This window comes from Typopeltis vanoorti, chromosome 15, assembly GCF_054136105.1.
Source record: "Typopeltis vanoorti isolate ZY-2024b chromosome 15, IOZ_Tvanoo_1.0, whole genome shotgun sequence".
Taxonomy (NCBI): domain Eukaryota; kingdom Metazoa; phylum Arthropoda; class Arachnida; order Uropygi; family Thelyphonidae; genus Typopeltis; species Typopeltis vanoorti.
This window is the reverse complement of record NC_143563.1, coordinates 36,686,352-36,710,121: the sequence shown is the minus strand read 5'-3', so window position 1 is coordinate 36,710,121 and position 23,770 is coordinate 36,686,352. Positions and strand designations below refer to the sequence as shown.

The window sequence follows — 23,770 nt, the reverse complement described above, 5'->3', positions numbered from 1 at the left end:
GATTTATTTTATGTCACTTGTAAATAGGGATCTTATTTTTTGAAAAAAAAAAAAAAAAAAAAATCGGGATACGATAAATTTTGTAGAATTAAGAGAGAAATTTTACTGGTTAACATTATGTATTTTAAAATAACAAAATTAAATATTTATTGAATTTGATTTATTAATGTAGATAACATAAATGTTTATACATACGTCAAATAAATAGAATTCTAATAACAACACTTAAACACAGATGACAATACTTAAAAACGTTACACTTAAATCATAGCGTACGATATCCGACGGTTCGAAATGTTTCTCATTGGTTGAAAGAAAATGAACTATTGCGGCGCGTTGATATTCAAAAACATGTCGACCAGTGAGAAACATTTCGCACCGTCTGATATCGTACGTTATGCGAACTAAGCTTCAGACAAAAGATTGCTAAAAATTTACGGCCGACCAGACGAACGAAATAGATGCCGTGGTTGCGATTAGTTAAACAGTGACAGAAGTAATAAAACCGGGACGTATAGGATCCCTACTTGTAAATGAGTTATTTTTTATGTAAGTTTTATGTTACTATTATGGAAGAATTTACCTATATTTATTAAGCTATAAATTTATTTGTTTCATTCTTGTTTAAATTCAGCAGACACTCTTCATGTGTCTTCAGTGATGCAATGTCAAAGCAAATCATGACCAAGGCAAGCCAAACACTGTGCTCTTAAGATTACGTCGATAAACTGTGTTTGATGTGAAACATCTTTACTCACACCTTCCTGATGTAGAATACGGAGTAAACTCGCTTCAGAATGTTACATAATCAGGTGATAAACGACTACTACGTCACATCCCCCTTTCCTCCACCACCACACAGTCCTCTGCGACTGTGCGTTCCAATTTTCACCCACTATTGCTCAAGCGAGATGATCAATGAAACGACATGTAGCAGTATGCCACGGGAGAATAACAGATAAACCTGTTCTCAACACAGCCATGCGCATTTCTCCAAACCAATCAGTTGAAGATATCATGGGCACTTCCAAAGAGTCCTAAGACTCACTGTGGGAGACCTAAACTATCAACACAATATCTATCATGACTCTGACAACCCATTCTGTTTATTCACCTCTCTCTAGGGTTGCAACTTTTTGGTAAGTCCAAAGAGGGACACTTATCGAATATGAGTCTTCCTCTCCTCTAAATGTATAAAATGAAAAAGCCAAAGTTGAATATGTAATTCTAACCTTATAAAAAATTAAAAGATTGAATACATTGGTACAGCTATTAGTGATTTAATAATATTTGTATTTTAAATATAACTTGTCCCGCTCAGGTGTAATTCGGGACGCTGAAAATTTTCTTAAAATTCGGGACAAGTGGCAACCCTACCTCTCTCCAAGCAAAAATCTAGTCCTCACTTGTTAACCACACTCTTACCCAACTATTAGACATGACCTCTTGTTCTGCTCCCTCTTGTCAAGTGTTGAAACATTTTCCCTACATCAATCCTATCTTTAAGTAACTAAATGTTTCTATCAGTTTCTCCTTTTTTGCCTATTAACCAACATTTTTTGCAATCCACAACCCCTCAAGCTATTCCCATAGGGAGCATTCCGGTCCTTTCAACATCTTGGTTCCTGCCTATGGATCCTCTCCACCACTTGTTCATCCCTAGATGACCAGATCTGAGCACAGGAATCCAGATGGGGTCATATCAAGGCTTTATAAAGAGGAACAATGACTCTCTTAACTATGCTTGTTAGCGTGTTCTTCAATAATCAAGTAATCCTTGAGCTATCCTGACGACTTTAGCAATATGCCCTCTAAACTTCTACTATCTGCTGCTAACCCACATCCCTGGCTTCATCAATTTCCTGGAGAGTATGGTTCCATGAATGATGTACACACATCTTGTAATCTTCATATCCCAAAATGCATAACTTGACACATTCTTACATTACACACACACACACACACAAAAAAAAATCAGCTCATGCCTTTTATTCCACTACAGGAAGTAGGTGAGGCCTTTTAATCCTATATAGCTTTTGGAGATTGAATAGTCAGTTCAATGTCCATTGGTAGCCAATCAGAGATAGCTGGCTCAAGTTTAAAACTAATTATATGCAGCAACCAATTAAGATATAGGCAAACAAGTGCTGCCATCTCTTGGTATACCTTATTCTAACAGAATGTATTTGTTTGAAATAATGTGGGTTCTATGGTCGATTTTCTTGAGTTTACAGGAGAAAAAAGCTGCATGCCGATGCCCAAGATCGATTAACTCAGGAACTGGTTGAAAAACGGCTTAGAATAGATTCCTCCAGTCGGCGACAACCTGAAGAAAGAGTAGTCTGTAGAGAGATCGATTCTAGTCGCCGAAATGAGGAACTTTTGCTAAGCTTTTTTCGGCCGGTCCCGAGTTAGGCAATCTCCGGCAAGGACAAGTTTTTTTTCTCTCCAGGAAATTCGGATTTTTCGTCTCGTAAACTCAAGAAAATCGACCATAGAACGCACACTATTTCAGACATTAAAAATATCGAGTTAGGGACCACGAGATGGCGGCACCTGTTAGCCATCTCTTCACTGCTTGTCGCTTAAATTAGTGACAGCCTTGGGCCAGCTATCTCTGAATAGCTACCAGTGGAGATTGAACTATCCACTGTCTCCAAAAGTTAGATAGGGCTAAAACGGCTATGCCTGCTCCCTATAATAAGGGAATAAAATGCGTTTGCTGATTTTTTTTACATTATACAGCAGTGGTCACCAGAACAAAGTCCTGTGACACACCACGTCATCTGCCTCCTCCTTTATTCTGCTTCTCCATGTACTTTTTGATATCTGCCCATCAGTCACCCTTTTATCCATATCACCTGTTTCATATTCATCCCCATTTCTATAATAGAATTCCATGTGGTATTGTCAAATGCCTTTGCAAAATCCAGCAGTATGTTTGTGCAGCCATTCCATTTATCCAATTCGTCACTTTTTAAGTTTGTAGATTACTAAGGCATGATCTTAGTAATTACGAACTTTAGTAACCCTTCACAAAGCCATGCTGCCATAGATTGTATTCACTTCGTTCATCTGCCTTATTATACGAATGATAGTTCTGCACTGTTGAAGAAAAATATCAAGTACTAGTGATTCTAAATGGCGACTTCAACATAGATTTTTCTGATCCATTATTATATAACACCTCCAGAGAACCCAAAGACTCATCGAGGGAGGGCACCTACTCCACAACTCTCCGTCTCCACCACTCAATCCACCAACCACAACTATGTTCATCATCTACACCAGGGCTGTTGTGCCAATAAAAGCCACGCCTACTCCCTATAAGGGAATAAAAGGTGTTAGCTTATTATATTTATAAAAACGATATAGATATTACCCATTTTGATGAACTGGAACAATTTACTATTTTTAAAAGAAGATAAAGACAAATTCAATACTGCTACACATGTATACCAGGAAGCAAGAGAAATGTCAACTTTTCCAGGGGTGGATTAAGGACTTCTCCCACCTGTGTATCATGTATTCTTGAAATTGAAATCTTGATAAAATTACACAAACACACAACTAAAATTGCATTTTTCTTTTAAAAAAAAAAAATCTGCAATGTTTCACAATAGAACATCGTTCGCATGCACGGAACTTTTTTTTAAAGAACAAATAGGTTTGTCTACATGTTGAGAAATGGATGTTTTATTCTTCTAAACACTCCGATGAAACCCGTGTTCAAAATTAAGCTTTCAATCTCCAGCAAAGAACAAAATATATCACCATAAAATTCATCATGAATTTTTATATTGTTACTTACTACAGATAATAATGGAAATTTTCTAGTCTTCTTTCCTAAACAGACAAATTGGCCTTCAGAATACATGCAATTTATAGACAAAAATCACTGTTGATCATGATGGATGATAGATCGCATTGATGGTAATAGTGTCGTAGTTGGAGAATTAAGTAGTAGTGGAGAGGATGAGATGTATTTAGCATAATAGAGTAGCATGCCGTCCCATGATGAGTCCTTGGACTCCCTCGAGGTGTCAAGTAATAATAATAATAATAGGCAGCACTGTAGAAGAATCAATATACTCAATGAAGAATTAACGATGTTTATATACACATCGAAATAAACATTTAATCAGATGCTGATGACTCACATTATTAAACTGTCTCACATGCAGGCTACATCATATCAGTTCTTGTGTATGAGAATATCTCATCTCATTTTCCTTTTCCCCTCTTTTACCTTGCAGTGTCAAGGGTTTATTAATCATCGGACCTGAAACTGTTCACAGGATAAGGTGGTCAGCCCTATGCTCTGGTGTATCCTATGTCCGTAGCATTGAGTTCTCAAGGCCGGTTTGCCTGCTTTGAGCAATGAAAAACCCCAGGATAAACTGGGGGAAAAACCCTACTGTCCACACCCAAGACCGGCTAACTTGGCTATGGCTGAGGAAGATCCTTCAGTTCCTCACGTCACCAACGGGAATCGAACCTAGGACACTCCTTCACCAGGCATCTGGTTGCGAAGCTCACAACCACTAAGCTAACTGCACGGATATATGATAACATTTCTAAGAAAATTGAATTTATGTATATCTGCATAAAGATTTCTAATTCAGTGGCCAGTAAATGTATATGGGAGTGAAACAGATGTGCAGTCTCATTAACCGAGAGATAATGTGGAAGAAATATCGTGAGAACAAGACTGAGGGGAGCTATGAAATATAAAGCAGGCCAGAAAAGTTATGGGTATTCGACACAAAGCTAAGTTAGAATATGAAACAAAATAAGCTGCACAGGCTAAAAGCAATCCAAAAGATTGTTATGATGCAAGTAAAAGAAAGAGTGGTGCATTTCTGACAGTGGAAGAATAAATTTATTGAATGCAGATAGTATCCTAATATAAGAAGCAAATGAGGCAGTTAAATAATGAGTACTCAACTTAACTGAGATCTATCAACTTGGTGTATTACTTTTGTATGAAGAGGTAGAGATGCATGAAGAGATCCTAGAACTGTTGCATAATCTGGATAAGAATTCAGCAATTGGGACAGACAGGATATCAGCACATGCTAAACGAATGTTTAGCTGAACTGGCTAGGCCTTTGGCATGACTGTATAGCTCACGAAAGCTCCCACGGGAATGGAAAGAATGCATTATTATCCAATCGCACAAGGGTGGTGCAAAGACTGATATGTCCAACTATAGCTCTATCAGTATCTTTGAAGCAATTGTAAAGATTTTAGAGAAGTTGGTAAGAACTCGCATATAAAAATAGGTGAACAAACAACATATACTTCTCAAGAAACAGCATAGGTTTACTAAAGGGAATGGATACACTATGATACTGTTGGACACTGCTAACACATTTGATAGGATACCACATGAAAGCTGTTGCATAAACTATAGAATATGTGATTGAAATATAAACTATTTGCTTCCATAAGTGGGTGGCCAATGGACATGCATCAAAATGTGGTATGTGGAGGATGTGAATCTGCCAGATTTAAGGTGAATAGTGGTGTGCTCTAGGAATCAGTCCGTGAACCACTGCTGCTTAATCTATACATTAATGATAGTGGAAAGGGGCTGACGAGATCTTCAGTTGTTTGTTGACAATGCAAATATAGGGAGGGCAATCAAAAAGCAATTTAGAGAGAAATTTTATCATCATCATCATCAAATTCCTGCCATGTACCCTCAAGCTGTGTACAGGATATGACAGTACTACATGAAAAAATTACATCATTACTAACTTCCTATCTACAATTTTCCTCCAAATCAGTCTGTTACTTGTCAAGACTCCAACATTATCAGATCTTATATTTCTATCGTCTAAGGCACTTTGTACATATCAATCCACCTATATCTTGGTCTTCCTCTGGGTCGTTTTCCTGCCAACCTGGCAGAGAACACTTGTTTTGCTAATCTTTCCTCTCCCATTCTATTTAAGTGACCATACCATCTGAGATTAGCTCTGCTAACGCATTCCTGGATGCTGACAATGTCAAGTTCTTTCCTAATATCCTCATTTTTAATATGATATTGCCATTGATGCCATCTGTTCACGCCTCTAATCTTTCTCAGGACTCTCATATCTGCGGTCTCTAGTCTTTGGTCAAGTGTTTTACTTCTGACCCAGCTCTCAGATCCATAAGTTAAAATTGGTTTGAACACTGTCTTGTATACAGCTAATTTAGTGTTCCGACTAATTTCTTTCTTATTCCATATGAATTTATTCAATTGACTTCCCACGATACCAGCTTTGCTGATTCTGTTGTCTATTTCTATATTTAGTTTACCATCTTCAGTAAAAATTGTGCCTAAGTAGCTGAAATGTTTTACTTGTTCCACAGGTTCTCCATTCACAACACAGTTGACATTTTCAATGATTCTGCCTATTTTCATTGTCTTTGTCTTTTTATTGCTGACCTTCATACCATATCTATTACAACAGCTATTCAATTTAGTCAGAGAATCTTGCAGACTTGTAGCGGATTTATTTAGAAGTATAACATCATCCGCATAAAGCAAAGAGTTGACATTAACATCTCCAATTTTGATATCAGGTTTAATACCACATTCCTTCATAATGTGATCCATATAGATAATGAATAACAGAGGGGATAATGTACATCCTTGTCTCACACCAGATTTAACATTAAACCATCTTCCTGTACTTCCTTCAATTCTAACTGCCGACTCACAACTCAAATAAAGACTAAGTATTGCTTGATATAATGCCCCATTGACAACATATAACTGCAGCGTATTGAATAGCTTCTCTCTTGGCACTTTGTCATATGCCTTTTCCAAATCGACAAAACTTAAATACAGATCTTTGTTATATTCCCATGCTTTCTCGACTATTTGTCGTAAAGTGAAGATCTGATCCTGACAGCCTCTATTTGGCCTGAATCCAGCTTGTTCTTCACCAAGCTTTTCTTCCACAATTCTTCTCAACCGTTTCTCAAGTATACTTGCATAGATCTTGCCAGGAACACTCAGTAGGGAAATACCTCTGTAATTCTCACATTCAGTTTTATTTCCCTTTTTATATATGGGTACTATGAGAGCTCTACTCCAATCATCAGGAATTCGTCCCTCTGTCCAGGCTTTCTGAACTATGCAGTGCAGCCACTGTAAGACTCTTATACCACCATACTTCAGCATTTCTGGTCGAATATCATCTACTCCTGCTGCCTTTCCACATTTCAAGCCTTTGATGGCTTTTTCTACTTCAAGTATGGATATGTATTCCTGACTGCATGCCTGGTCAGTGTTTTTTATCACTGTGCTGTCATCACTGCTTGTTTCATTTAGCAGTTTTTCAAAGTAATTACTCCATACTTCAAAGATATCTTTTTCTCCTGTTTTCATTTCACCTTTATCATCTGTAATTCCTTTTACAGCACTCTTTCCTCCATTCCTAAGGTTCTTCAACAACCTCCAGAATATTTTGCCACCTTCTTGATATTTATTTTCTATATTCTTGCCAAAGTCCTCCCATGACTTTTGTTTAGCTAGTTTTACACACTTTAGCTTTCTTACATTTGTCTCTGTATTCTGTAAGAGTAAAAGCTGACTTATTTGCCAGGAACTTTTGATATGCTTTCTTCTTTTCCTTCACTGCCTCTTTAACTTCCTGTGTCCACCAGGGAGTTCTGATTTTTTTATCCTTGCACACAACCTCACCACATGCCTCTATGGCAGAATCAATCAATGTTTTCTTCAGAGTTTGCCACTGAATCTCCAAGGTTTGATTCCTGTTCTCAAACTCTCATTTTCTTTTCAATAATATTTCTGTATTTTAGTCTACAGTTCACATCTGAGAGCTGCTCAACTTTTATTCGCTTTTTAAAACTTTCTTACATGTTATTCTTTTCAATATGAAATTCAATTTTATCCTGCTCAAGACTAAATAGTGATCACTTCCAATTTCAAATCCTCTGTACACTCTGGTGTCCTGCACCAGGGAGAAAACATCACTATCAACAATAACATAGTCAATGAGACTTTTCTTATTCCTAGCCTCTTCTCTCCATGTGAATTTGTGCACATTTTTATGTTGGAACATGGTGTTAGTAATAACCAGTCTATGTCCTGAGCAGAAACCCAACAGATATTTGCCATTATTATTAGCTTTGCTCTTTTCTCCAAATCCTCCCAAAATATTTTTGTATGTCTCACAATCACTTCCTACTCTACTATTTAGATCCCCAACAAGGACCAGCTTTTCCTTTTTCATTGTGTCAGTTGCTTTTTCTAAAGCCTCAAAAAATTCCTCCACTTCTACCTTAGTAGAACCTTCTGTGGGACCATAGGCACAAATAAGTCTCATTGTCCAGTTCCCCATTCTCATATTTGCCCACATTACTCTACTTGAGACTGACTGCCATTCAAGAACATTAGCCTCGTATTTTGTGTTGAATACTATGGCTACTCCTTCTTTTCCTTGATTGTCATTGCCTGAATATAACATTTTGTATTTATTGCTCAGAAAGATCTCACCAGTTTTGGTCTTTTTTGTTTCAGTCACCCCTATTATGTCGATCTGGCACTTATCTAATTCCTCAGCTAGCTCCATTTCTTTGCCATTCAGGCTTCTTACGTTGATAGTACCGATCTTTAACTCTGGTGATGTTGAGTTGGGGTTTGTTTTCAGATTTGTTCCAGTAGCTGACTTTTCGCTGTTCGCCCTGGTTCCCTGGCGAAAACAACGGGGGCCTTGTTTAACTGGGCGACGCCCCAGCCGGCATGAAATTTTGTCATGTTGTACCATCATTTTTTATTTTGGTTTAACCAATAAGAATACAATTTGGTCGGCTAAATCCCAAATTGCCAGCCCATCCTCGTTCGTTCAGTATCAAAGTAGATACCCAATAGGGTGCACCAGGAGAAGGTGAGGATTGGACATTAGGTCAGAAGCCCTGGTCGGTTCTCCGCATTCCTTTAAAGGCTATGTGGAGGTCTCCTCTCAGTTATACAGCTTTGACCCTTAGGGTGGAAATATGGTATATAGAAAATTGAAAAAAATTGCAAATAAGACTCAGAGGATAATTGTGATGTTAAACGAAACATTTGACATGCCAGGATATGGAAGTCAGTTTGCCTGTTTTCAAGGCCTTGATACGAACACACCTGGACTACTGTGCAAAGATTTGGTCTACTGGTTTCCAAAGGAATAAAAAAGCTATGGAAAGGCTGCAAAGAAGAGTTACAAGGATGATATTGGAATTATGGAATGTAGATCACAAGGAGAGATTGAGAGCATGTCATGCTAACACTCGTAGACAGAAGAAAGAGGACTAATAAGATAGAAGTCTATAAACTTTTGAGAAGGCATTATAGGATATTGGTTCATCAAATTTTTCATTATATGGAAGGTGGGGAGAGAAAATGGAGGCATCTGTGGAAGTTAAGCTGGTGTGCAGTTAAGATAGGGGTAAGAGCTAGATTTTTCTCTCATAGAGCAGTGAGTGAGTGAGTGCATCTATGTGAACGAGTTTAAGAAAAGGTATGACAGTTGGTGTGGGTGATGTACGGCCTCCCTCAATGAGTCTTTAACTACCTGGAGGTCTAATAATAATAATAATACAGGTAATTTTAATATTGTATAATCTATTAAGTTCCCTCTAAATAAATTGATATGCACACAGCAAAATGTGTAAGAAGAAAAAAAACATTTCTTCTTAAACAAAATCAAGACTTAATTTGATAAGCATATACTAAAAACAGGTTTATTTATTATTTTAAATAACATTGCTTTCTAATCTGTATTAGGTTTAGATTTATAATCAAGTACATGTATTGGCTTAGCTGGATGGCTGGGGGGTTAACGAACCTGCTCTCCAACTAACAGGCTATGAGTTTGCATCTCTTCACCAGGCATAGTATATTTGTGATCATCCGTAGGTTCATATGTGGGAATTTAAAACAAGGTTTCTGGATTTTGTTAAATGAAAACAATATAACAACATAAAATGTTTAAAAAATTACTTAAAATCCTTGTCTTCCCAAGTACTTTGGCTATGTTTTTACATAACTCCTGAGGTGGAAGCCATATAAAAAAAGTGTAATATAACTGTGTAATAATGCAGCACCGATACATACCAGAACCTTTTTTTTGGGGGGGGGGGGCACAAGCCATCTGCCAAAGGTAAGTGATTTGAAAAAGATAAGAGTGTGTGTGTGTAGAAAGCATCTCGAAAATGAGTGCCAAAAAGGTGGAAGATTAATAGGCACAAAAATGGGATCAAAATACAAGTGATGGAAGATATAGTGAATGATGAAGAGTGTGGCACAATGACAAGAGTTTCATGGCTTCATAACACCAAATGGGAGTTGGAGAGACTAGAAAACCACTTGTTATCAGAAAAGGAAAAAAGAGTCAGTATTGTAAACCTGTTGCCACAGTATGATAAGAGTCAGTTGAGATGGAGAAAACCGCAATGATTTAATGTGTACACTGCACAGGAAAAATAGGACAGTGGTGGATGTACTCATGCAGAGCAAGTTCGATAGTAAAACGGTTTTATACTTGAAGGATCCATGACACTTGAATGGATTTGGTACCAGTTTTAGGGGAAATTGTACAATGAAACAGTTAATATAGGTAGTCAGGCAAACTGATTATGGCAAGCTGGCTGTATGAGTTTGGACTCATGAGGGAGGATGAGAGATTGAGATTACTGAGCCAAAGAAAGAGAGAAATTATAGTATGGAAGGGTTAATCCCAAAAAAGGAGACTTGTTTTGGCAAAAGAAAAGCAATGATTGCAGAAGGAAAAGAAATTTTGACAATAAATCAACTGAGGCTGCTTGTTGAACTTCTGAGAGTTATTTGAAACATGTAGGCTTATTAGATGGTTATCATATATGTTCATCAATGCTAGAAGCATCACAAATAAAAGTGATACATTTTAGCATTAGTAAATGAAATGGGACCAAATATTATCGGCATTAGTGAAACATAGCTGAAAAGAATAGGCTGTACTAGGTACCATGCATTCAGGAAGGGAGAACAAGTTGGAAGGAGAATTGGAGTACTGTTACCAATTGCAAAGAAATTAAAACCAACTACAGCAGAGATTTCAAACAGTGGATAGTACAAGTTATGTAGGTAATGGGTTTGAAGCACAGATTAACAGGAAAAAATACATGGCTGAGGCAGATGAATATAAGGAAGATTATCAATATATGTTATTACAAATACGGAGATGTAAAAAGGAGAAAGCATGCAAAACCAGAGGAAAGAGAATTTATAGTTAAGATAACTACCTAAAACAGTATGTTACTGAAGGGAATATCAGATATAGCAACTGTATCTGAAAATATTTAAATAAACAAACAGGTCTTGACAAATACACTTACTCAATCACCCATTGCAAGTAGATTTTGCCAGCTGGCATGCAGGTGAAACTGAAAAAGTAGAATATATTTAATTTAATAAAAAAAAATAATTTTTTAAATCTTTTATTATTATTTTTTTATCTTTGAGAATCAACATGGATGTCTGCACGGTTAGCCTAATGGCTGTGCGCTTCACAAACATATGCCTGGAGAAGGAGTGTCCTGGGTTCGATTCCCGTCGGTGACGTGAGCAGCTGAAGGATCTTCCTCAGCCACAACCAAGTTAGCCAGTCTTGGGCATGGACAGTAGGTTTTTTCCCCAGTTTTTTCTGGGGTTTTTCATCCTGCAAAGCAGACAAACTGGCCTTGAGAACTCAAATACTACAGGATATAGGATAACCGGGGCATAGAGCTGCCCACCTTATCCTGTGAACGGTTTGAGGTCCGATGATCAACAAACCCTCAACATTGCAAGGTAAAGGAGGGTATAAAGAAGATGAGATGAGATCAACATGGATTTGTTAAGGGGCGCTCTTGCTTTAGTAATATGATTGCCTGTTATAATAAAGTGACAAGAGCAGTTGATGAGGGAAAGGCATATACTGCCAATTTTTTTGGATTTTGCAAAGGCATTTGACAGGGTTCCACATGATAAGCTGCTATTTAAGTTGCAACACATGGGTTTAAATGTCAGGTTAGTCAACTGGATTCAGGATTGGCTGTCTGATAGGTATCAGAGGGTTGTGTATGGTGAGGCAATATCAAGGAAGCAGAAAGTTACAAGTGGGGGTTCCACAGGGCTCAGTACTGGGAACTGTAGTGTTCAACCTTTATATCAATGATATTGTCAATGGATTGCAAGGATAAATTCAGTTGTTTGCAGATGATGTGAAACTGGGAAGGATTATCAGTAATTGTGCAATGTGGTGGCCCTGCAAGAGGATCTGAATAAACTAGACAGATGGGCGAATGAATAGGGTTTTGGTTTAATGCAGCAAAATGTAAAGTCTTGAAGTTTGGGATCCATCGATGGGAGGATGCATACTCGATTAGAGGAGCTATACTGGAGGATGATGATTGATAGAAAACTGAAATTCAGGGAGTATATTGCAAAGGTGGTGAAGGTAACCCAGAGGATTGCTGAAATGCTGAGAAGGAAGGCTGACCTGCAGAGGTAAAAGAGTTGTCATTCCATTGATTAAGCCCCTGATCAGACCACACTTAGACTATTGTTCTCGAATTTGGTCCCCAGGATTTGAAGGGGGTAAATTAACTGTGGAAAGGGTACAGAGTCGGATAACAAAGATGGTTTCAGGACTGTACAATGTCAGTTACGAAGATCGACTGCAGAGTTTGGTGAATAGAAGAAGAAGGACAGGTGATATGATCGAGACTTTTAAACTGTTGGGAGGCAGTTACAGGGTAGATGTTGCAGCGTTTTTTCGCTTGGTGGAACGGCAGGAAGGAGCGATGACAAGGGGCCATCCCTGGAAGTTGCGATGCAAGAGGGTGAGGAGTGGTTTCTTTGCATGGAGGGTGGTGGAACCATGGAATGCATTGCCTGAGAGTGGTGAGAGCAAGAACGATCAATGAGTTCAAGGAGTGGTATGATAGACTTTGTTTCCTAAGAAGGACCTCCCACGATGAGTCTTTTGACTCCATGGAGGCCTGAATAGTAATAATAATAAAAACTTTTTAAACAAAATCTTTTTTTTTTTTAATTTGAAGAAAACACAGAAGAATGTGCATAATATAAAGGGCCATTCTAGTAACAAATTATATTTTTCAAAAAAATGAATGTTGTTTTCATTGACTTCTTATTGGTGTGTACTCACACAAATGAAATGAACTTCAAACAATGATACAGACCCACTGATCGACACTTTATGGAACACATTAAAAGATGGGGGGGGGAGAATATTCTTTTTTTGTGACGAGTAGCATTTTGCATACTTTTTTGATCCCTGCAAATGAAGTAGCTATTTTATTTTGAATTAAGGAAGTGATCATGGAGTTTTTTTTTTTTTTTTTTTTAACTTGATGGCAATAATGTGAAAGCTTTGAATATAAAAAGGCCATATTTGGAAATATGAGACTGGTGATTATGATAGAATCACTAGCATTGGGATGGAAAAACTGCATGGCAGAACTAGTCAAAGGATGTCTGAAAGCCATATCTGAGTGCTTCCCTAGAGTTACATGAATAAATAAGACTGAAGAAGGAAAATGAAAAAAAATGTTGTCAATCCATAAAGTACATGAAGTGTACATAATGTACATGAAACTTGTAGTTAAAACTTACAAAAATTGTTCCCGACAGATAGTCACCATGTGACATATAAATCAGACTAACATTTTCATGTTTACTATCTAGAGAAGTCGTTAAAACAAATGAAAACACTTATCAACCTGTTATTCATTACATGACTAATGGAAGATAAAAATATGCCAATGAATAAATCTTCTTAATTAAGTTTATTGATGCTCTACTGCAACATACAGATTGCAGAAATAAGCAAAAATACAATGAATTAAATTACATTTTTTTAATAAAAAGAATTACATTTTTTATTGTGACTTAAACTGAAATTAAGATTAACATGATTATGTAATAAATTTCTTTTCAACAGTTTTTAATATCAATAAGATATTACATATATATGGTATGCTACTAAGTGATTGATAGATCAAAATGTTTGCCCACTCTCCATGGAAAAAAGATGCTGAAATATTAGTCAAGTAGTTTTGGTGTGCACCAAAGCTACTTTACTAATATGTCAGCATCTTAAATTGTTTCTTGAATTTTCAAATTGTGCTTAAAAACAAATAAATGAATTCATGGTTTTAGATAATTTAATTTGGAAGGAAAAATTTTATGCTTTTTTTTTTTTTTCCAAAATTATCTAGCAAGTCTGCCTTCCTTATTAAACAAACAATACCTCCCCCTTCCCAGGTACGACAATCAAATTCTCAGAATACCCTTGTACTATCACGTGTATAGTTAGTCAGGTAGACTGTATGACTGAGCAAGCATGTCTCGACATGTCTGTGTTATTGCTTTGAGTCATATTAACATTACACCAGTAGTTGACAAACTATGGTGCAGTTTGTACGTACGTGTTTGTTGCTTTCTGAGTGAATGGAGTTTAGAACAGAGCAACTCAGGTGGAAGATGAATTTCACTGGCCAGTATGAGACCACCCCACTTATTGGAGGCCTGAAGTGGCTTGAAAAAGTTCAATGTTTGGTCTCTAGAGCAGGGCTTCTAGACTTGGTAAAAAAAGGAATAAAAATACAAAAAAAATTTTACAAATAAATCTTTGTGAATAGGAGCCACATAAAAAAAAAGTTGTATGCAAAGTTAGGCAATACCACAAGTAAAATTCTAGACATATTAAGAGTGTTTTATAGTGAGGACGCGATGATAAAGTCATATTTCAATGGCAGAAGAGATTTATAGAGATGAGAAGACAATGAAAGAACTGGGCGACCACAAATTCATCAAGTATGTGTAAACGTGGAAAGAGTGTGCAAATAGTTTGGTCTGACAACACTATTAACAAAGAAACAAACCATCAATGTTATTCAAAGGTGCAGGCAAGGTTAAGTGAAACTGTTTACCTGAATTTTGGCCAAACAACTGGATCATTCATCATGACAATGCTCCTGCACATGATGCAATAGCTGCTTACAAGCTTCTGGCTAAAAAGTCAATCACAAAACTGTACCATCTTCTGTATTCACCATACTTATTCTTGTGATTTTTGAAACTGAAAAATGCCTTGAAAGGAGCAGATCTTCTGACATCCAACATCATGCAATGACAGTAATAAACAAACTTTCCAGAAGACAAGTTCCAGAAATGTTTTGAATAATGGCAATGGGATTACTTTAAAGGTGATAATAGCATACAAGTAAACAAATATAGTTTTTATGTTAAGCATAAAAAACTTATTGTTTAATACTGACCATATACAAATATTTTAACATTCTTTGCCTACCAGTTTCACTAGCAAACTGTCTAGCTTTTTCAAGGCGTTGACGGAAAAGTATAAAAAACTAGTAAATGCAAATTGAAAGGAACATTAAAAACGTTGTAAACACTCTAGTAGCTAAGGTTGCACGTTTGCGTGACAGAGACTGAGTGGACTTATTGTCCTTAATCATTATCACGCATACGTGTTTGTTGTAAACGCATAATGTGATTACCAGCTACTTGTAGTTTATATGGATTTAGAGAAAGGATGAGGTTTTTCCATGAACTGTTAAGAATAGTACCCTGGTTTCTGTTGAGGTTTCCACCAGTTTTTAACACTACTGCAGCTTCCTTGAATAAATGATGTCTATCATCTTCTAAATATGGCATGGAGCTATTTTGCCACTGAATCGTGTGGTTAGACGTACAGAAATGATGTGCTAAGCCGGAAGAAATACTTCCGGCTTAGCACATATGTTGAAAAATAGAGCACGTAAGTTTATATCAGAAGACGAGGATAGACAGACTGAAATCTCACTAATAGCCAAAACATTATCACAAAATGGATACCCTCTGAACATCATCAAAAAATATCTATACGGTGACAACCCCAGACAAGAAGAACCAAACTCCCAGCACATTTTTACTGTAGTGATTCCTGCATCAAGTCAATTTCTTATCAAATAGCCAGAATACTAAAAGCCCACAACATCAGAGTGATCTTCAAACCAACCACCAGCATCAAACATTTTTTAGGATCACCAAAAGACAAGGTGCCATTCTACAAATATCCAGGAGTATATTACATTCCTTGCTCCTGTGGTCTCGCCTACATTGAACAAACTTCACGGAGTTTGGAGATCAGACAGAGAGAGCACGTTGGTGACGTAAACCACAACAGAAGTATTTCTTCTGGCTTAGAACATCATTTCTGTACATCTAAACACACATAAACACACATTTGCCACGATAGAGTGGCAAAATAGCTCCATGCCATATTTAGAAGACGATTATAGACATCGTTTATTCAGGGAAGCGCAGTAGTGTTAAAAACTGGCAGAAACGTCAACAGAAACCAGGGTACTATTCTTAACAGTTCATGGAAAAACCTCATCCTCTCTCTAAATCCATCTAAACTACAGCTAGCTAGTAATCACATTATGCGTTTACAACAAACACGCATGCATGATAATGATTATGAACAATAAGTTCACTCAGTCTCTATCACACGAACGTGCAACATTAGCTACTAGAGTGTTTACAACGTTTTTAATGTTCCTTTCAATTTGCATTTACTAATTTTTTTATACTTTTCTGTCAACGCCTTGAAAAAGCTAGACAGTTTGCTAGCGAAACTGGTAGGCAAAGAATGTTAAAATATTTGTATATGGTCAGCATTAAACAATAAGCTTTTTATGCTTAACTTTCTAATGACCAAATATGTTTAATTTGAACAGTTTAATAGTTTTTATGTGTGAATTCATTCTGGGAATACAATTGTCATACCTTCTGTGTGATAATGTGTGTGTTATTTATTTTTATTTTATTATTATTATTTTTTTTTTTTGCTAAATCCAAAAGTGGAGAAATTAAAGTTTAAAAACATTTCCAAACCATTACAGTTTCTTTTGTTTTCATGGAATATGCACTCACTTAGCAGCAAAGCTTGTGATCAAAGGTTGCAGAGACAAAAAACTTCTGATTCACACAATTTTACCTATCAAATTTGCAGTTCCAAAGAATTTATATCAAATTTTACAACACTTATATACACATGTATATTAACTCCTTACTGACTACTGAATCAAGTCTTCATCAGAGCTAAGTCTTCAATGTTCTCAAGTACTCAGAGATATATACAACTACAAATTATATATTGGAGAAAGCTGAATGGACTCTGTTAGTTATTCGATTAAAATCTATAAATAATCTAAGTATGTATATTAAGAATAGTAGTGTAATAGCTTACTGAAAATCTAAATGTACACAACTAAAAGACTTTATTTTAATACAGAAGATTTAGTTAAATTAACTTTGTTCCAAACATGAAAGAACTAATGAATCTATTGTGATTCAACATTACAGAATGTTAGAGCTGAATAAAAAAAATAGAAATAATGCATTAACATCTAATTTCAGTTTCTGAAGACTTTTTTTTGAATTAATCCTCATTTTTGTTTATAATCCAACTCATTATCAGGTGCACAAGTAACTCAGTGCAAGAGGTTACTCCAGTACCACAAGATCTATCAAACCACATCTTACAAGATTATCCTATCAAAATCTCCATGATTACCCCCCTCCCTCTGGAACATGGAGTCTTTGATACCAAGAAATAACAGAATTTTATGCACATACATATAAATTAAGGAATGGAATGAGACAACTTGAAGGTTATTTGCTAAAAGCTTACTATTGATTGTTTTTATAATTCATTTACAAATGAAGAGACATATTTGACACATTCTGGGAGTTTCCATTTGGAAGAATACAAAATGTTGTCTGTACTGTACAATAAATGTATATTACCAAGGATGTATGTGATATTCACAGACATGTACGAAAGCTAATGTTGTCTATTTTTGCTTTAATTTTGAACATTATAGATCACAGTTAAGCAAAATTCATCCAGATTTAAACTGAAAAATAGTGTAGGATATTAATTTCAAAAGAAGAATGCAATTTTTAAAGAAAATAAGGAAGGACATGTTGAGCATAGAGGAAAAAATTTATGAACATTTCTTATATTTGACTTATATTTTTAATTCTACTCAGATTTATGTTAGAAATATAGAGAAAATACAAGCGGCTTTACAACAGGCACAGTGGAGTAACTGATTTTTCAGTTTTATTCCCTTTGCAAGGAGCTTTGTTAATTTCCCAGGTTTTCCTATTTTCATAGGTCACGAGGTTTTTATGGTACAGTGCAGTCGATTTGCACTGTAGCAAACTTGAGGGGATGAAAGAAATAGTTGGTTGTAGTGGAATCTCTGCTACAGTGAATTTTCTTTATCATAGTATCGATACCATGGGGTTTGGGCAAGGACATTTTTAGAAGTCTGTATAAAAATATTCTCTAGAATGAGGTTTGTATGAAGTGAGAATCTACTGCAGTTATGCTACTCACTAAGTGGGTATTAACAGCTACATCATTCTCTAAAGAGTTGAAAAATATTCTGTTATTTAAATAAATTCTGTAATTTTTTTCAAAATTATGATGTGAAATATGCTTGGGTTGTGGTATTTAGAATGATATTATGGCTGCTCACGGCATGAGACAATGCATGTGTATTAAATAATATTTTCATCAGCCAGTTTGTTTTGCATGAGGAAGAGTTGGAGAAAGAAACTTTCATATGTTTTCTACTGTTGATAACTATATGGTTATCAACACTATTGTTGCCATATATCAAAACTTACAAAACAGAGAATCTGATGGGTCTAGCAATGCTTCTAAGTAATACTGTGTGTCATAATAATGCAAGCTATACCTACCCATGGTAAAGAATGAAAACCATCAATTAATAATCAAAAGAAAATAATAATGAAAATTTCTAACACTTTAAGTTAGGAAGTGAAGCATCCAGTATTACATATTGTAATGCACTTCAATGTTGCAATACTTGTTAACATCACATATTTAGATGGATTTCACAAAACTTTTGACGACTAAGCTAAAGTGGATGTAAATAGATGAAAGCATGCCTACAAGTTGCTTTCATACCAGTGTAAAAATCAAGAATGTTGTACCATATTAGTAACAGCAAATGGTTATACAATATTGTATTCAGTTGAAAAAGGAAAACAGACTATTGAAATTTCTAGATTAAAGTGCACTGAATTACTGGAATCATGAGACCATAATAAATCTGGACAACGAGAAACCTAATATGACCTATCTGATTCCAAGAAGTCTGGATGCCAAGTTAGTTTCACTGTACAGAAAAAATCATAATATTTAAATGTTTACAATAAACTGCTAACTTGATACAATTAATGACATCAACTCTTGCTATGGTAAACTTGTAAGGCCAATCCAATTTCAGTGAATTTCCTTTAGCATAACATTGATGCTATGATATTTTGGCTGAGATTTTTAAGAAGTAGCTTAATGTTATAGAATTATTGTGGTGTTTGCTACAGTAAGAATTTACTGTAATATCAGAAATTAACAACTCATGAAAGTTAAAAAGTAACTCTTAATATTTCATCCATGGGTTGAAATAAGAAGTTAATGAGACATTAAAAAATCTTTGATTGAACAGCACCTGCCTACACTCAAAGTCTATGCACTGTTTTTATTAATTATAATAATAGCAATTATTATTATTATTAATATCCGACCTCCATGGAGTCAGAGACATTGTGGGAGGTACACACTATTTCACACAATGCTCATCCAACCGTGCCTTAAAACAATTAAATGTGTCTATGTTCACAGCACACTCAGGCAAAGCATTCCACTCACCAACCACTGTCCATGCAAAGAACCTTCTCCTCACTCCTCTGCTCACCCCTCTTTATTATACAGTTTCCAGCAATGGCCTATTGTTCTAACCCCTCTCTCATTCTATGAAAAATCTCTTCCATGTCAATCTAATAACAACCCCTGACTAGATTATATGTCTTGATCATATACCTCCCTCTTCTTCCTATTCACAAGGCTTTACAACTTACATTCTCTCAATCTATCCTCATACTCCACATTCCAAAGACCACTGATAACCTTTGTGAATCTTCTTTGGACCCTTTCCAACATATCGTCACCATGAAAACTAAATATTTGTATACTTAACAATTATATTACATATTTCAGACACAAGTAAAAATCAGTCATGTTAATCGTGCCATATTGGTAACAGTGACTGGTTATATAATATTGTATCTGATCGAAAAAGGCTGAATAAAACTACTGAAATTTCCAGATTAAGTGTATTGAATTACTGGAATCATGAGAGGGTTATTATGAATCTGTGCAACAAAACACCTAATATGACCTAATTGATCCCTGAATGCAATACACATTCAGGGAAATATATCATGCATGGATTCTTGTCTGTAGTGTTTTACTATATAACTGAACATTACACACGAGTATATGAATGTAAATTAGTAACTGTTTGGCTGTAATACTCATTCTTTTTAAATTAATGTCAAGCACATATAAGGAAAAAAAACATCTTCTGCTTGGTTTTATTATTACTGGCTTTCTACTGGTACAGAAAATAATATAACAGGCAGTATTACCTTATATATTAGGCACTTGACTTACCATCTTAACCAAAAATTATGGTTTTTTTCAAAAGCCTAGGGTATTTCACTTTTCAAAAAGTCATGGGCCTTAAAGGCCTGTTAGTACTGGGAATTATTATTAGCACCTTACATATAGCTTTAAGATCATCATGCAATGAAAAATCATGAAACATCTGTCATTTATATCTTTTAAGTGTTAGTTAAATTCATCCAAAAGATGCAGTATATATAAAATATGAACATCACATAAACTACCAAAAGATGCAAATCAAACACCCATTTTGAAGAGAAAAAAATTGGGCTATTATGAAAATCAGAAAAATACACTCTTTAGTAATTAGCATGATTTTTTAGAAATAGAAACTACTGAAAATTAACAGATGATGGAAAGTGATGCTAATGTATCTGATTACAGCTTGAATGATATTTAGGCATGGATATTTGTGATTGTCTGTGAAAATACTAGTGGTGGTGGGCAGTAGATGGCATTGGTGTAGTTGTGGTTCATTGTAGTTGGTGGATTGAATGGTGGAGACGGAGAGCTGTAGAGTAGGTGCCCTCCCTTTATGAGTCTTTGGACTCCCTGGAGGTGTCACGTAATAATAACAATAATATATATTATATATATACATATTATGTCACATAATAATAATAATAATACATATTATATATATACATATAATATAATATGTGTATATATAATATGTATTATTATATTATATATATATACATATTACATAATAATAAGTCTGCGCGGTTAGCCTAGTGGCTGTGCTCTTCGCAACTATATGCCTGGAGAAGGAGTATCTTCAGTTTGATTCCCGTCAGTGACGTGAGGAGCTGAAGAATCTTCCTCAGCCATAGCCAAGTTAGCCGGTCTTGGGCATGGACAGTAGGGTTTTTTCCCCAGTTTATCCTGGGGTTTTTCATCCCACAAAGCAGGCAAACTGGCCTTGAGAACTCAACACTATGGACATGGGATACACCAGGGTGTAGGGCTGACCACCTTATCTTGTGAATGGTTTGAGGTCTGATGATTAATAAAACCTCGACACTGCAAGGTAAAAGAGAGTAAAAGGAAGATGAGATATAATAATAATATATACATATTTGTTAAAAGTTTTTCGCTTGGTTATACTATAATTAAAGATACCAAGAAATTATATCTAAAAGAAACACACGTATTAACCACAGTGAAAATTATTTAATTGTAAATATTTCATCCTAAGTATCTTAGGACATCATTAGTACAGTAGTTTAAACAATAATAGGAATAACATGCAGTTAGGGTGCATAATTACAACAGAATCTCATTAAACGTGCGTAATGTGTTACAGAAGTAAAAAAAAAAAAAAAAAAACCTAATAATAATTATTTTACACAATTTTGTATGACAATTTCCCATACTTTAGGAATAGTAAGAACATCGTTGCGGTTTAAATTTTGTCTGTGTAGTAGGGCTTCAGAACTTTCTTTATATAAAAGTTCATGTTTATATAAAGATGTATGTAAAAGTTCAGACTTTTCCCAATGGATCCTATGGCTTGGATTTTCAATTCCGTGTTGAGAGAGGCCAGATTTCTGCGGTTTAAAAAGATGAATGTGGTCTTGATGTTCCGAGATGCATTTCTGAACAGACCTACCTGTCTGTCCAAAGTAAGATAATTTGCATGAGCATGGAATCTCATAAATGCCAGATAACATTAAAGGTGAGAATTTGTCCTTAGGAGAAGGTAACAAGTTGTAAATTTGGTTGATAGGTTTGTAAGTAGTGGCAAAATTGTATTTCTTCATAATTTTAGAAAGACATTCGGAGATGCCTGTGACGTAAAGTATGGGAATCCTATGGACTTCTTCTTGTCTGGTTTGATGTGTGGGAAAGTGACTGATGATTTTTTGAGTTGTTTTAGGATTATATCCATTTAGGATGGCTGTATTTTTGATTACTTCTAATTCTTGGTTTAGAGATTCTTCAGAGGAGTAGAATTTGTGTGCTCTGAAAACTAGTGATTTAATAATGCCAGATTTCTGAGATGGATAATGAGCGGAAGAATTGTGAATGTAGCGACCCGAAAAGTAGGCTTGCGAAAGACAGATGTGGCGATGGAACCGTCTTCTTTCCTTTGAATGTGTAAATCCAAAAAGGAGATACCTGTGGAGATTTTTTTTCTAACGTAAAGTTGATGCAATGATGAAGAAGGTTAATTTTATCTAGAAACAATTGTAATTCATGTTCGGGATGATCCAGACTGCAAATACGTCATCGTATTTGCAGTCTGGATTTGCATCCGATTTATTTTACAAAATTGTGTAAAATAATTATTATTACTTTTTTTTTTTTTACTTCTGTAACACATTACACATGTTTAATTAGATTCTATTGTAATCATGCGCCCTAACTGTATGTTATTCCTATTAAATAATTATCACTGTGGTTAATACGAGTGTTTCTTTTAGTTATGATCTCACCACAGGTTTCGTTATTTAAAAAAGAAATTATATACTTGGTTTAATCCTTTATCCAAGTGTAAGCAAGCAAAGTTTGCACCTGAAGTATCTTCAGGACTGGGGCAACTCGTGGTAAAGGTAGTATGACTTCACATCACTTGCCTTAGTATCCTGTGGTGCAAAGCACATCTCCTTGCAGACATGTATAGTGCTATGCATTATGGGAAGGGTTACTACCCAGACTGGTTTAAACCTTTATTGAGGTCTTATCAGTGGGAGCCAGACCCAGAGGTGAGGTGATACCAAGGTTGAAGTAATGCAGAAGTCATATTTTTATATACGAGTTGCCAAAAGGTGTCTCACCTTATTATTATAATACTCTGGATTAGAGATAGTTAGTTGTTAAAAGTTTTTCACTTGGTTATAATATAAATTAAAGATACTAAGAAATTATATACATAGTTTAATCCTTTATCCAAATGTAAGTAAACAAAGTTTGCACCTAAAGTATCTTCAGGACTGGGGCAACTCATGGTAAAGGTGTTATGACACCTCACCTCTGGGTCTGTCTCCCACTGATGAGACCTCAATAACGGGAGAAACCGTTCTGGGTAGTGACCCTTCCCATAATGCATAGCATTATACATGTCTGCAAGGAGATGTGCCTTGCATTATGGGATACTGAGGCAAGTAATGTGAAGTCATACCACCTTTACCAGAACCAGATTCATATAA

General features: G+C 35.7%; 1 long non-coding RNA gene across 1 annotated transcript in view; it reads left to right on the top strand.

The window, feature by feature from the left end:
- Positions 1-429: 429 nt before the first annotated feature.
- LOC150098630 (uncharacterized) overlaps positions 430-23,770 on the top strand; it is a 33,578-nt gene continuing 10,237 nt past the window's right edge. The window contains exon 1 of the long non-coding RNA XR_016549517.1: positions 430-549. This is a non-coding gene — a long non-coding RNA (uncharacterized LOC150098630). The remainder of the gene's footprint in view (positions 550-23,770) is intronic.